Genomic DNA, 16,471 nt, shown 5'->3' on the forward strand with positions numbered 1-16,471 from the left:
AAGAAAAGTCACAGAAGTGCCCACCTGGTTATGGATACTTAGGGAAGGAATACTCATCCTTCTAATCCCTCCCAATCAAACCAATGCACTCAGGCTGTCCAATACAAAATCAGGGTCTTTTAAATGAGGAGGAGGTAAAGAGGACCATGCCTCCAATTAGGAAATGTACAGAAGGGGAACCAGTTACCAGTATCTGGCAAAACCAAACCTTCGCACAGTGGTTGTAAGTCAAGATAGTTGCTTCTAGTGAGTTAAAGCCTGGTAGAAAACAGAAATATCATTTTGGCTAGAGATTAGAAGAAAAAAATAGAAATAGCATATTTGGGAAAAAGAGAAAAAAAAGTCACTAGATTATTTCTGTCACGATCCTCAGAACTCCTAAAACTGCTCAGACCAATAAGAAACATAACAGAGAAACAAAACAAAAAGCTCAACAAAAATAAAACCTATCTAGACTGTTAGCCAATTGTCACTGAGGAAACAAAAAAGACCCATTTTTTTCATGTTGTCTCACTATTAATAATCTTAACTGTGCTTACTGAAAGGCAGAGCAAGTATATTAAGAGAATTCTGATAAGTATGGAGCTATGACCCTCGTGGGCTGTAAAATAACAATACAGGTTTGGTGAGATTGATCATGTGTGGGCGGTGGAAAGAACAGACATACAGAATACCAGAGCCACGTGAATGTTAAAACAACCCTGACATGTCCAAAGGAAGGTGTCCAGTACGTAAATTGAACTTTGGGGTCTGGAGCTCAAGAGAGAAATTAGGACAGATGGTAAACATTTGGGACTCATCATGACATAAAAATTTAAAAATATGAAAATAGATTAGATTATTCACGTATGGAATATATATAATGAAAACAGAAATAGGGCAGAAAGAAATCCCAAGACAATACTCAATTTTAAGGAAGAGAGTCCATGAAGAAGAATGAAAGAGAACATAGGTGACTGGAGAGTTGCAAGAAATGTCACATGGCCCTTAATGTGATCTGCAGTGTAGTTCTTCTGTACCCCAAGTACCTATCAGGAAGAGTAAGTGCCAATTCTTTGGTGCTCTGCAGAAAATGTAACCTTTTTGATATAACCTTTGGGGTATGAAGTTTATCCATTCTACATAATCTATCCCTGGATCACATCAGAACAGCTGAGGCTGCAAATATAAAGCATTTTATTTCAGCCTGCTTAGAATGGTTTTATTGAAATACCTTTGGCAACAGCAGTTATGGGCTGCTATAAGATGTAGTTTTATTAAACTTGTCCTGTATTTTTTGTAAAGTTGAAGTGTCCAATAAATTGCAGCTTTCTGTGTGAGGAATGGCACTGGAAATATCTCCTTGGCTGGGAATATTAGTTCTATACCTCAGTAAATTTTTTGTTCTTTTCTGACATTACCATTCATTTAATTGATCAAAATTCTAAATTTACATTGGCTGGAAGAGCCAAATAAACGGCCTAACTTTAGCTTAGAGATATTTAAGACATATATTTTATATTTAGTCCTCACCTGTCTTCTTTTTACCTAGTCTACTCTCTTTTTATTTGTTTCTCATTTTCTCATTGCATTTTCTTGTATTGCATATATGAAAGTCAACTTAAACTATGCTAACTATACTTCATTTACTTATTCTGATCCAGCATCCTTCTTCCTCCACCCTGAACTGTGTATTTGTAAGCTGAACTTTCTGGATGACATCAACCTAGCTCATTTACCCTCAAGCTTCAGTTTAGCTTTGGCTAATGGGAGGTGCAGCCTGGGGATTAGAGGACTGCAAGATGGTGAAGTTGAGCTATTTATGTCTCCAGTTTTTTGTTCTTTGTGCAGTGATTTGGCAGTGCCTGTATCTTTTTCCAAAAGCCATAGCTCTTGCCATGTTATTCCCACCCATATTTCTAGAAGTCCTCAGTTTCTGGCTACAAAATTCCCTCCTTTCTCATCTCAAGCCTGGATGTGACATTGGCTTCCTACTATTGCTCTTAGCCTTGCTCTTCACCATCTTTGTTTTCCTAATTGTATCCATAATTTAATAAAAGTTACTCCTCTATGTGCCTTCTGTTAACTCTTGGGATGTGTCTTGTTTCCTGCTGAGATATTTTCTGATGGAGTCATATTCATGAATTTTTTAATTAAATAAATTGTCTGTGTATTGTGCGCATCCACACACACATGTGCATGCACATGGTCATGCACATGAACTAAATGAGTTATTATTAATTTTATGAGCCAAGATTCTGAAACCAATTATTGGGGAAAAAATAAAATATTTTCTTAACAACCTTGTTTAACTTGTCTTATTTCTCTCTCTTAATGTTACTTAAAGAAATTAAAGTTAACTTGTTATAGTCTGCTTTCACAATGGGCCCTAATCATCCCTGCGTCCTGGTATTCATATGCTTTTATAGTCCCTTTCAATACTGTACTAGTGTTGGTGTATGTGACCAAAAGCACGTGGCCCATCCATGTTCTCATATCTCCCCACAGAAACATTGAAAAATACGCAGAAATGGTCAGAACTAACTTTAGCGGAACTCTGGATAACACTCAGGGTTTTATAGTAATGAAGCGAATGTTAAGCAAAAGGCAACTTCAAAATTGTATTATCAAAAAGCTTTGTGGAGTTTTTATTTTCCTTTCTTGAACCATATTGGGCATGATAATTTTCCTATCATCATTTATTGAATAGAGATTCTTTCCCCAGAGTATATTATAGTCTGCTTTGTCAATGAACAGATGGCAATATGTGGAAGGTTTTATATCTGGGTTCTATGTTTGGTTCCATTGATCTATGTGTATACTTTTATGCCAGTTCTATGCTGATTTGGTTACTATACCCTGGTAGTATAGCTTAAAGTCTGGTAAAGTGATGCCTCCAGATTTGTTCCTCTTGCTTAAGTTTACTTTGGCTATTTGGGCTCTTTTCTGGTTCCAAACTAAGTGTGGAATTATTTTTTCTAGATCTGCAAAAAATGGCATTGGTATTTTGATGGGGATTGCATTGAATCCACAGATCACTTTGGGTAGCATTTTAACAATGCTGATTCTGCCGATCCATGAGCATGATATGTTTTTCCATTTGTTTACATCATTTGCCATTTCCTTCCTCAGTGATTCACAGTTCTCTTTGCAGAGATCTCTCTCTTCTTTTCTTAAATATATCCCTAGGTATTTTATTTTCTTTGTAGCAATTGTGAAAGTTATTGAGTCTTTGATTTGATTCTCACGTTGACTATTGTTGGTGTATAGGAATGTTATTGTTTTGTGTACATGGATTTTGTAACCTGATACTTTGCTGAATTTATTTATCAATTCCAGGAGACTCTTGGTGGAATCTTTGGGGTTTTCTAGATACAAGATCTTATCATCAGTGAAGAGTGATAGTTTGACCTCCTCTTTCCTGATTTGGATACCCTTTATTTCTTTCTATTGCCTGATTGCTCTGGATAGAATTTCCATCACTATTTTGAATAGAAATAGTGACAGTGTGCATCCTTTTCTTGTTCTAGCTCTAAGTGAGAATGCTTTTAACTTTTCCCCATTCAGTTTGATATTGGCTGTGAGTTTGTCATACATGGCTGTTATAATTTTGAGATATTTTCCATCTATATCTATTTTTTGAGAGATTTGTACCATAAGAGGGTTCTGAATTTTGTCAAATGCTTTTTCTGCATCTATTGAGATGATCATATCTTCTTTGTTTTTGCTTCTGTTTGTTGGATGAATCACATTTATGGATTTACATAGGATTAACCATCCTTTCACCCCTGGGATGAAGCCCACTTGGTCATGGTGGATTAGTTTTCGGTCTGTTGCTTAATTTGATTTACTAAAGTATTATTAAGAATATTTGCATCTATATTCATAAGCGATTTGGTATATAGTTTTCTTTTTTTCTTTTGTCCTTTGCTGGCTTTGTTATCAAGGTGATACTGGCTTCATAGAATGTGTTGGAGAGGATTCCTTCTTTCTAGATGTTATGAAATATTCTCTACAGTATGCATACCAATTCTTCTTTGTAGGTCTGATAAAATTCAGCTGTGAAACCCTTTGGTCTGGGACTTTTTGTTGTTGTTGTTGTTGTTGGAAGATTTTTTCGTGCTACTCATTATTGGTCTGTTCAGTAGATTTATTTCTTCCTTACTGAGGCTTGGGAGGTTGTATGTTTCCAGGAATTTGTCCATTTCCTCAACTTTTTTGATTTTATGTTTGTAGAGGTTTATATAGTATTCACAGATGATATTTTGTATTTTTGTGGTATCAATTGTAATATCTCCTTTTTCATTTCTGATTGAGCTTATTGGGTTCTTTCTTTTCTATCTCTGGTTAATTTAGTGAAAGATCTATTGATTTTGTTTATCTTTTCAAAGAACCAACTTTTTGTTTCATTAATATTCTGTATTATTTTTCTGTTTTTACAATAGATACTGGCATGGATGCCAACAGAAAGGCAAACTTATACTCTGTTGGTGGGACTGCAAAGTAGTACAACCTCTATGGAAAATTGTATGAAGATTCCTCAAAGAACTAAAAGTAGACCTACCAGTTGATCCAGCAATCCCACTAATGGGTAGTTACCCAAAAGAAAAAAGGTCATTTTATCAAACAAAACATTTGCACTAGAATGTTTATTGCAGCACAATTCACAATTTCAAAGATGTGGAATCAACGCAAGTGCCCATCAATATATAAGTATAATAACATGGGCTGTAGATATATATATGTGCCATGGAATATAACTCAGTCATAAAAAAAGAATTAATACCTTTTGTAACAATGTGGTTGGAACTGGAGACCATGCTTCTAAGTGAAGTATCACAAGAATAAAAAAAAATAAGCACCACATTTACTCACTATTAAATTGTAACTAACCGATCAACCCTCATGTGCACAGATGGAAGTAAAACTCAATGGAAATCAAGTAGGGGTAAGGAGCAAGGAGGATGGTGAAATCATACCTAATTGGTACAATGGTGATGGTCACACTTATAACTTTTACTCAAGCAATACAATCCATGTAACCAAAACATTTTCACCCCCATAATTATTCTTAAAAAAATATAAAGGAACAATATTTTGTTTTAGAAAGTAAAACCACTATTCAAAGACCAAATGAAACAATGCTAAAAAGGTTTGTCTTTATTACTTTTTAAATAATAAAAAAAATATTTTTTTCATGTATTTACTGCCCATTTTTTTCCTGTACAGATCATATTCAAAAAGTATTATTATATGTGATTCTAAACCTAATCAAGGAATACTAACTTTCCTTTTTCACTTATATTTTTCATATTTGTAAAGTTAATTGAAATGTAAAACACTGTGATAAAGATTATAGTAATAGTTTGCTTGGCACAGAAGATCTTCAAAGAAATTATAAAAATTGGCTTAAAATGATCACACAAAATATCAACACATACATAATTGAAATCTCCATCCATCAATAGAGATTTTTGTTCAGTTACTAAGTCATACACTCTAATTGCCATGAAATTTATGATGATGGTTCACAACTTATGCAAAAAGTTACTTTATTTTAGAATCAAATAATAGTTTAACATTAATTTGCTATTAAATTGATAGTGACAGATGTGAGCAATAAGGTTCCAATAAGGTGGAAGCTATTACTATAACACTTAAGGGAAATAAGATCCTCACATAAATAGAGCACTTATAAATGCATTAAATACATTTTCATGTGATATAATTTACCAAAAGTAGTGTTCAGCTAAATCACTGAAACAATTTTCAGGTCAAAGTGCATATACAATTATACAAGCCAAAGATGTAATGACTCTTCCCTTGGATATTAGTAATAAAGATGGCTAATGTATTTGCATCTCTAAAAAAATAGTATTTAACATCATCTTAAACTTTCATTTATGTGGAAACAATTCAAACATACAAATACTTATTAAACTTTTCAATCCAGTGTTAATTGGTTATTTAGCCCACAAATCACTTACTGTAACATAGGCAAAAATCCTGTTCTTTTAAATGGTGATTGGAAGCAATTTAGTAAAATTAAAAATAACAAAAGGTAAGTATTACCCCTTTAGTTCAGATCACCATAGCTAAAACTGAATTGTATGTTACTATAAGAGCAATTTAGGGACAATTCATTTGGATGTGTCTGTAACTGAAGATCACAAATATAAGAGATAAACATGATGATTGCAATACAAGCAAATGCTAAAGTCATACAAATTTATCAAAAACATACATCTCTAGTGTTTTGTTAACGCCTTCTTGATAAAAATCAGGAAGGGATTGTGTATGAACTTACTAATTAGTAAGGTAATAAACTACAAGAGGCTAAGATAATAAAGAACAGATGGAAAATAAAGACAGATGATAGATTTTAGGAGTGGCTGTTGAGGGGCTGGGTAGTGAATAGTAGAGGTTATGATGGGTAGTGTGAACAATGGTGATTGTGTTTGATTATAAACTTAATGGGAAAGTAGTTGCCTGGACAGAATGAGTGATTTTTATAGTGGCAGATGGTTAGTGCCTGGAATAGGTGCTGGGAAAGATGGCCAAAGTGGTGGCATTTCTACAATAGCAACAGTCTTCTCATTCATTCTAGGAAAAAGATAAGGCTTTCAGAAATGAGAGATACAACTTAGTAAACTGTGGGGACTGAAGATTATCTAATTGTAATGAAAAAACCATCCTACATTTCTAGTTCAATAAAGAGCACCAAGGTAATGAGTAAATCCTTTTCTTTGTTCAGTAGCGAGACAGAAGTAGAAATTAGGTTATCACTATAAATAAACAAGTGACAATATATGTCATAATCTAATATGTTTTGTGGACCCCATGATCAAATATGTTTTGTGGATCCTTATATGTAAAATAAACAAGAAGGACTTTAAAAGTAACTTTTGGTTTTCAATTTCTATGAATCATAGAAAGTTGAGTACCTTGTGTGGTAGATTAGTTTTGTGCAGCAATAATACGTAGGTAATTTAATATCAAACCTATTTAGTAGTAACATTTAATTTTAAGACCAATAACTACAGTATTATTTATGTAAGTTTAATATGCAAAATGGTAATTTGTGTTTTGAATTATCACCTAGGAAAATTAAGCTACAATTTAATGGTTTTCACTGACATTTAATTCCACAATAACTGATTATAGTATTATATTTCCATTATATATTTGAGCCCATTTTAACTTTATAGTGTTATAAATAATTTATCTTTCTTTCTCACTGGTTCTATTTCTATATAAATATTCTATAGCATTCATGCATTGCATCTATACTTTTTATGTTAACATAATTTATCTCATTTTACATATTAATCACCTTATAATGTCCATAAAAATTCAACTAGTGCATTAATTTAGCTTTATTGGCAAAATTTGTCTGAATTATTTTCTCTTTAATTTGTAGAATGGAAACATTTAATGTAGTCATGTTATGCACAAATTGATATCTGGAAAATTCATGCTTATGGAAAGTTAACAAATAAGAAACAAATTCCTGAAAATTATTATGACATTAGTTGAATTACATCTTGATTTGAACTGGAATTTGGAAAATAATGCTATTTTGACACTTTAATAATTTTATAGTGATTTTTATTAAAGTCCAGTCTGATTTTAATTATACATGTACAGTTTATACACTTACTGAAGTACAACTCCATCCTGTTTTGAAACAATCTGCATTTTAGAATTTCTAGGAAATTTCTATGGAAACATATTTACCTCAGTTTTACATTAAGAATACAATTTAAAAGGATAATTTCTAATATGGCTACTTTTAAGTCAATGTAGCAATTATTAGATTACCCAACAACATCATAATAACTTATGTCAAACATTTTGCTGTATCTTTAAAGATTGTAGTTTAAAATATGAATACTGTCTTGAAATATTTTGATAAAAATTTATTTAAACATTTTCTTTTTTTTATTCAAAAATTTTTATTACAAAGAAAAAGGCAAAGATAAGAATATACATATTCCCACTAATCTATTAATTCAAAATGATTATGGTTACTATTTTAGATTATGCATTTTATTCACTGTACCTATTTGGATACATGCATTTTTTTCCTACAAAAATTGTATTTTTCTATATTCTCTGTTTAACTTGCTTTTTTCTTTTTCTTTTTTTTTTTTTTGTTTCAGCTTATTATGGGGGTATAAAAGTTCAGGTTATATATATTACCCATGTCCCTCCCATCCCCCCAAGTCAGATCTTCAAGTGTGTCACTTTTGTCTTATATTCTCCTCTGTTACAGTAGTAAACATTGACCTATATTTTATACCTATCAAAGAATGTCCTGAATTTGTTTGTTTGTATGATTTAGATATATAATTCAGAATGAAAAGTTTCTTATTATTCAATTGTTTCCAAAAGATTTATTTAATAATAGAAAATGATATGATATTTAATATATACTTAATATAGATTTACTTTGAGCAAACTGAAAAACAAACTTTATAAACTTACAAACTATATATAAATAAATAGAAAGTTATAAATTCATGACTAATAAAATTAATGATGAAATTAAAAAGCATATGTACAGACAACTCAATATCATAAAATAAGAAAAACATGTTTTAGGTGTCGATGAAATAAAGTTTAAAAAAGAAATTAGATATCTCATGTTCTCTGATACAAATGCACTAAAACTCATCAGATATATGCAAATAAAAATCTGTAACGACTTTAAAAAATGTCAATAAAATATTGGCTCAAGTTGAAAATTGAAAACTAAAGGAATCTGACTAGAGGCTGGAAAGGATAGCAAGGAGTGGAGGATAAAACAGGGATGGTTGATGGGTGCAAAAATATAGTTAGATATTTAGATAGAATGAAAAATATTTGCTAGCACAATAAAGTTACTATAATCAATAATCACTTAGGGAATGCTTTAGGATAACTAAAAAAGTAGAATTGAAATGTTTCTAACACAAAGAAATATCAAATGCCTGAAGTGATGGATACCCCAAATACCCTGATTTGATAATTCACATTGTATGACTGTATCAAAGCATCACATGTACCCTATAAAGATATGCAACTGTTATATACCCATAATAATTGAAAATAAAATTTAAAAATGACAAACATGTTTTATAGTAATAATTTATAGAATGGGTGCTATGGTAAAAGGGGAAAATAATCCTGATAAAATATTGTCATTTTTAATAATGAGAGAGAAAATATACCTACTAATGATTAATCTGGGAAAAGGAAGACAGAGTATGGTAATGACGATCTAGATACATAGGCTAATTGATTAATATATATTGTATCTGATAAACATAAATAAAACAAGAAGGAATAAAAAATTAATATCATGAATTTATAAAAGGCAATAATGATATGTATAATTTTAGAAAACTAGACATGATGGTACTAAAAATACTTATTAATTTTTATTTTTAGCTAGATAAAGGCCATGCTTACAGAGTCTCTAAAGTATGTCCTTATAATCCCTGAACCAACAGAAAAAAAAGGTCCAAAGCAATCTGTCTTCATATTATTGATGAGAAAAATTTTATTCCAGAATGTCAGAGCATAAAGGTTAGTGTTATAAAAAAAAAAAAAAAGAAATAACAACAATAACAACACAAACAGTATCTTTCAAATCATACAGTATATAAATTTCAGAAAGTTAAGCTTCAAAAAATACTGTTTTACTACTTGTATTCAAAGACTAGGGGCCTGTACTAACTGAAAGAAAAAAAAAATATATATATATATATTCATCAGTGAGGCTCTGAAATAAAATGTTATTCAGATGGTCCTTTTTAAAAATCTCTGAAAAATACTTCAAATGCTGGAAATACTCAGAGGTTGAGTTTATCAGTATAGGAGATCATTTTAATAATTTCATGAATCCAAAGCAAAACTTATAATTAGAGTTAAAACACAATAATTCTGTTGACAATGCATTCTGAGATTTAGAGTACATTTTGTGCTTCATCTTTTAATAGTTCCAGAAAACTAGGCAGTAAGTAGAGCATTAAGTAAAATCTTCCTAGAACTGGATATTGGACTAAAAAATATACTCTATAACAGTGAAAATATTGCACATAAAAATTTATTGAATATGACCAAAAATGTTTGATATGAAAAATATCTTTATAATGTAAATTGTTCCATTATTTATTCTGTAAATGTTAATAATAAATGGCTATAAGTTAAAAACCAACAAGTGAACAAATAAGAATACTATTTAAAAAATATTTGCTATGGGAAGCCTAAATTATGATTAGAAAAACAGAGTATCAAAGAAAAGTCAAACGATCTAGCAAAATTAAAAAAAATAACAATAATGCTTCAAAATTTGAGTTTCGTTGGCAAAACACATATAAAATATTTAAATTCGCTCATAATTTTTTTTATGGGACAAGTATTATACTCTATGTCTAATACAGCCTTATCACTGGATCACAAAAATAACAATATAATTTTTAATAAAATAGGGAAATTTAGAAAATATTTCTGTTTTAAAAATGAATAGCTAAAAATCTATAGTAATTATCATAAAATCTATCTGGTAAAACTATATATGGATAAATTTGGAATCAAAATAGGAACATGAAAATTTCAAGTAAGTTTGAATTCTTGTGAACAATAAGCTAAAGTGTTCTGAGAGATTCAATCATTAATACTATATTTAGAATGAGTGCATAGCTAAGGACTAAGGTCCATTAGGGCTCAAAAAGTAATTTAATCACTTAAAAAATTCTTACATGTAGAAATTTAAGTGCTGATCTGGAAAAAAGGGAAGGTTGTGGAGAAATGATGAAAAGCACTTAGTTTTGCTGATGCTGCCTAGAATCTACAAATCAGATATAATATTAATCATTAAGAAAAATATTTGTAAGTCACAGCCTGTTTTTTAAGTCCCTTGAACACTTAGTTGTGTTGAAGTAATACATTTTATCAAGGTTGTAAATGTTAGAAATTTACTGGAGACATGAGTAAAAGAAAGATAAAACAAACAAAAAAATCACTGATAAAGGTTTTTAAAAGAATATAACCATATATTTATGTGAACATTAAGAATATATGTATTACATAAAACATTTCCAACCTAGAGTTGGGTTAATCAAAAGAATGCCTAACATATTTTTGTTTTAACCAGGAAAAACTGCCTACATTAAACTTCTGCTCCAGAGAAATATAAAACTTCCAAACAGAAAATAAATAATAGACTTAAACAGAATTCTAGAACAAATGGGCCTACCAGACATTTACAGAACATTCTACCCAAAAAACACTGAATATATGTTCTTCTCATCAGCTCATGGTACATTTTCTAGGATTGATTACATCCTAGGCCACAAAACATGTATCAACAAATTTAAAAAAATAGAAATTATACTATACATCAGACCACAGTGGAATGAAATTAGAAATCAACTCCAACAGAAACACTCATCTCTACACAAAGTCATGGAAACTAAACAACCTACTCCTGAATGATAGTCAGGTCAAGAAGGAAATTAAGATGAAAATCAAAAGATTCTTTGAACTAAATGATAAAGGAGACACAAGTTATCAAAATCTGTGGGACACAGCTAAAGCAGTTCTGAGACGAAAATTTATATCCATAAATACCTACATCCAAAAGACAGATAGATCACAAATCAACAGTCTAATGAATCAACTCAAAGAACTGGAAAAGATGAGCTAACCAACCCCAAACCCAGCAGAAGAAATAACAAAGATCAGAGCACAACTAAATGAAACGAATAACAAAAAAACTATATGGAAGATTAATAAAACAAAAAGCTAGTTCTTTAAAAAAAATAAATGAAATTAACACGCCTCTTCTAGATTATTGAGAAGCAGAAAAGAAAGTACTCTAATAAATTCAATCAGGGATTAAAAGGAGAAATTAAGAATGATGCCATGGAGATACAAGACATCATCTCTGAATACAATAAAAATCTCTATGCACATAAACTTGAAAATGTGGAGGAAATGGACAAATTCTTAGAAACACACAGCCTCCCTAGGCTCAATTTGGAAGAAACAGGATTCCTAAACAGACCAATATCAAGTACCAAAATTGAAGTAGCACTAAACTAAGAATATATGTTATCAAAAATTATTTTTGTAAGCATTGGGCAGTAAGAAATGCAAGTCAATATTCTTGAAAGAAGAGACACAAATTTAGTCAGCTAAATATTCATTCCTGCTTTTCCAAGGGATGTTTCCTGGCCTGTAGTTCAGGGGTATAAAGAACAAATAGAAATAGCCTCTTCATGCAAAGGAGGCAAAGATCAAATTCTAAGACAGCCAAGGTGGTTTGGGATTGGGATTTAGGTACCAGAGGAGAAGTCAAGGAAAGGAAAATCTAGAAAACTGTGTAAAAAATTTCTTTTCACAGTTAGATATTATTATTAATTTCCTTTCAGCCTGTATGTGCACATAATAAGACTTGAAAAGGCAGGTAGAGAGCAGTTCCTGGGAGGCCTGCAGGGGTGTGGAGATTGCAGCAACTGCACAGGGTATGGGCTATGGTAGAGCTCAGGCCCAGCCAGAGCAGACATTCCTCAAGCACTCTAGATACTCATTTGAGAGTGAAGCAGGGTCACATCTTATAAGTAAAAGCTATTTCCTATGAATGATTAAAAAAGCAAATAAACAAATAAGTAAATACCAAACCAATCACACAAAAAACCTTTCCACACTTCCTTCAAAAAATCACGACAAGGCATTCCAAGATTAATGAAAATTGCTAGTAATTTAACTACTTGCCAGGTAAAAAGAAAACAAAACTCTTTACAGAAAAACATCTATAACATATTTTCAACAATCTCGAGTAATAATTTATAATTTATATATATAAATGCAGAAAATAAAATAGATAAAGTAACATAAACAGACTCAGAGATGATCTGGATATTAGAGTGAGCCAAAAACAATTTAAAAAAGAGAAAAGAGAAACAAAATGCATGGTAAGATAGAGTATATCAAAAAAGAAGTATAATATATATGTTAACAAAACAAAATGAATATATAATTGGTGGATATAACAACAAATTTAGTAAAAAGTATAAAAATAGTAAATATAAATAGTAAAAGAAAAGTTCTAAGAAATTAATGACTAGTCAAAGAAAGTATGCAAAATAAAGGAAAAAAGGATAGGAAATACAGACTAAGAAATTGGAAAATATGAAATATAGAGAAAGAGAAGGAAAAAGAAAGAAAGAAAGAAAAAGAAAGAAAGAATAAGAAAGAAAGAAAAAGAAAAGAAAAGAAATCTAATCTACTTGTAATTTTATTTCCAGAGGAAAAGAAGAATGTGAGACAGAAACAATATTTGGAGAAACAATGGTCAAGAGAATTCCATATTTGATTTTAGAAAAAAATCAATATATTCAAAAGCTCAACATATTCCAAAAACAATCAGACATAGAAACAATATGAATATTATAATACTGTTGAAAATCAAAGATAATGAGAAAATCTTAATAGCAACTGGAGAAAAAAGCAAGAAACCTTGACTTTTAACAGAAACTATGGAATACAGAAGAAAAGATATCTTTACAATCATGAGTGAGTGAGGGGCAGAATTGTACATTAAGAAAATATATCTTCAAAAATTAAAGTAAGGCTATCTTCAGGCTAAAAAAGGTGACATAATTTTTAAACAGCATTCTTCCATTACAAGAAATGTTAAAACATGTTTTTAAAGTTGAAGAAAAAATGATCCAATATGTAAGAATGGAAACGAAAAAGGACTAAAGCACTCTGGGAAGGGTAAATACCAGAGTAAATATAAAAATCTATTAGCTGCTTAAATATTAAATAACAGCAATGTCTTGTGGGGTTTATATCATGTTCAGAAGTACAATATGACAACAATAACAACAAAATCTGATGAATAAATGGAAATAGTTTGTTGCATTTTTTTAAATATGAGAACAAATTTAAAGTAAATAAGTTAGTTACATATGCGTTTGATAATTTATAGGGTATTTGTGAAATACAGTGATACTAAAAAGTATGACATATATTAAGAGAGAAAATTGAATATTTTTTAAAAAGCCTATTAGAAGAAAGTGAGGATGAATATCAATGATCTCAACTTCTAACTCAGAAAGCCAGATATAAAAAGTTCAAATTAAAAAAAAAAAATGTAGAAAGCAGGAAAAAATTTAAAAAATGAGAAATCATTGAAATAGAAAACAAAACTTCAATAAATAGTATCAGTAAAGCAAAATTTTGCAGCTGTAAAATGATGAATATGATAAAACCTCTCCAAGATTGATTAAAAAACAGAGAACACAAATTATCAACATCATACATAAAATAGAAGATATCTATGTAAATTTTACTGCTACTGAAAGAACAAGGGATATTATTAATAAATTTCGCCAAAAAATTTGAAAACCTAGGTAAAATTTATAAATTATTTGAAATTCGCAATTTACCAAAATATGTATAAGTAAAAATAAAATATTCTATAATGTAAATTTTAATTTTAATTAACGACTTTCCTCAAAGAAAGCTCCAGTACTGTGTAAGTACAATGGTAGCAAACTCTAGCATTTTCACTAGTTAAAATAGCTTTATTTCATGGTTAGTCTTACCAAATATATTTAATGAACATAGAATTCTAAATTGGCTCTTATTTTACTTAAACAAATTGAAGATACTGAATTCTTTTGTGGTTTCCGTTGTTGCTGTAGAAAAATCAGCTTTCAGTGACTGTTTCTCCTATGAAGTTAATCTAAGTTTGGTTTTGGTTTTCCCTCTGTTAGTGTTAGGATCGTTCTCTTGTGCTCACTTTGACAACATTTGCACTAAAATTGGAGCCATACAGGGAAGATTAGTATGACTGCTGCACAAAGATGACACACAAATTTGTGAAGATTGTCCCCTTTATTTTCCTTAAATTTTCAGTAATTTCTTGATGATGCATATTTTCTTTGCATTTGTTTCATTTTCAAAATATGTGTCAATTTTTAGAGTTTCCAGTTTTGTGCCAAAATGTTATAGCTTGGCTTGCATCTCACACTACATAAAAGCATGGCTGTCTCATAGTATGTGTCTGATAATTATCATAGTTAAAATTCCTGTTGAGTTTTTCTATTGTCTAGTGTTTTTGTGTTTTCCTATTCATGTTTTAATGTAGCTTAATAATCCTCATTATCTTTGGTTGGTTGCTGGACATTATGGTTTAAAGTTATTTTTAGAAAAAAAATTTGAACTCTAAGGTTCTTTTTATCTTCCCTACATGCATGATTTTATTCTGTCAGGTACTTTGTCTCACTAACAATAGACAATCATCTTAATCTAAATTTAAGGCTTGAGGTTTGAAAAGGACATATGTTTTACTCCTGGTGGTTACGTGTAGACATTTGTGGTACTAATATAGTGAATGGATGGGCTCCCTTCCTTTGCGGATCCTGTAATCCAACTTCTGTTCCTCATTCTTTTGGCTTCTCATCTTACCTCTTTCATACTGTGAAATACTCCTAGAGCCAACCAGGCTGATGTCTCTGCATTTTTATCTTTTCAGGATTATGGTCTGGTAATTTCAAAATTCTTCAACTGTGATATTTCTAAAATTGAGCCCTTTCCTTCTTCATGACCCTTTCTCCTCTTGTGTTTCACCATTTGGGGAGTGGTGCTGTTATGTATCTGTCGCGTAAAGCCTTTAACTGTAAATATTCATTTACTGCCCAAGTAATCACAGCTCTAAAAGGGAAAAAAGTAAGAAAAGTATGTGGAATCTGTCTTTGACAATATAAATTCTCACGATTGCTTTCTTTAATTTTGCAGAATTATTCTCACTGATTTTCTTATCTTTCAGTTGCTCCTAAATGTAAATCTACTTGTGTTCCACAAGAGCTAAAAATCCTTAATGTGTTTTACTGCATGCAGGACAAATATAATATGTTGAACAATAAAAAATGTTTAATTTCTTCTTGGAAGAGTCCAGATCATAATGCCTGAGTTTTGATCCTAGCTCTACCTCTTATTCTATTTTCTTATACCACATGCTATCCTCTCTCTCCTTCAGATTTATAATGTATAAAATTATAGTAACTAATTTAGATATTTGTTAGAGGACCATCATTTTTACAAATGTTAACACTTTAAGAACTATGGTTGATGTATAACAAGTAAATAATAAATTTTATCATTACTATTACACTTTGCTTTCTATATCCTAATACATATCACAAAATTAAATATAGATATTACTTCTTACAAAAATATTTATCGTCAAAGCAAAATTATTTTCTGTGTGCTTTTCTACACTGTGTGACTTAAAGAAAGGTCAATTTATTTTTATTTAAAATATTATTTATATTGTTTATAGTAAAGTCAACATATATCTATGGATTATAAGTCAAAGTTAAATAAAAGTTTAAGGTAAAATTCACACAATATTCTAGCTTGCCATAAGCCTCTGTAGGGTACTCAGTGATTGTACTGAGTGTATAATTTAGCTCAGCTCTGACACTCAGATGCA

At 30.5% G+C, this 16,471-nt stretch overlaps 1 non-coding gene across 1 annotated transcript; it reads left to right on the plus strand.

Annotated features, from left to right (window-relative positions):
- Positions 1-14,768: 14,768 nt before the first annotated feature.
- Positions 14,769-14,875, plus strand: LOC138398499 (U6 spliceosomal RNA). The gene has a single exon (XR_011235987.1). It is a non-coding gene; the product is annotated as a U6 spliceosomal RNA (small nuclear RNA).
- The last annotated feature ends 1,596 nt before the right edge of the window (positions 14,876-16,471 follow it).

This window comes from Eulemur rufifrons, chromosome 17 (assembly GCF_041146395.1).
Source record: "Eulemur rufifrons isolate Redbay chromosome 17, OSU_ERuf_1, whole genome shotgun sequence".
Lineage (NCBI taxonomy): Eukaryota > Metazoa > Chordata > Mammalia > Primates > Lemuridae > Eulemur > Eulemur rufifrons.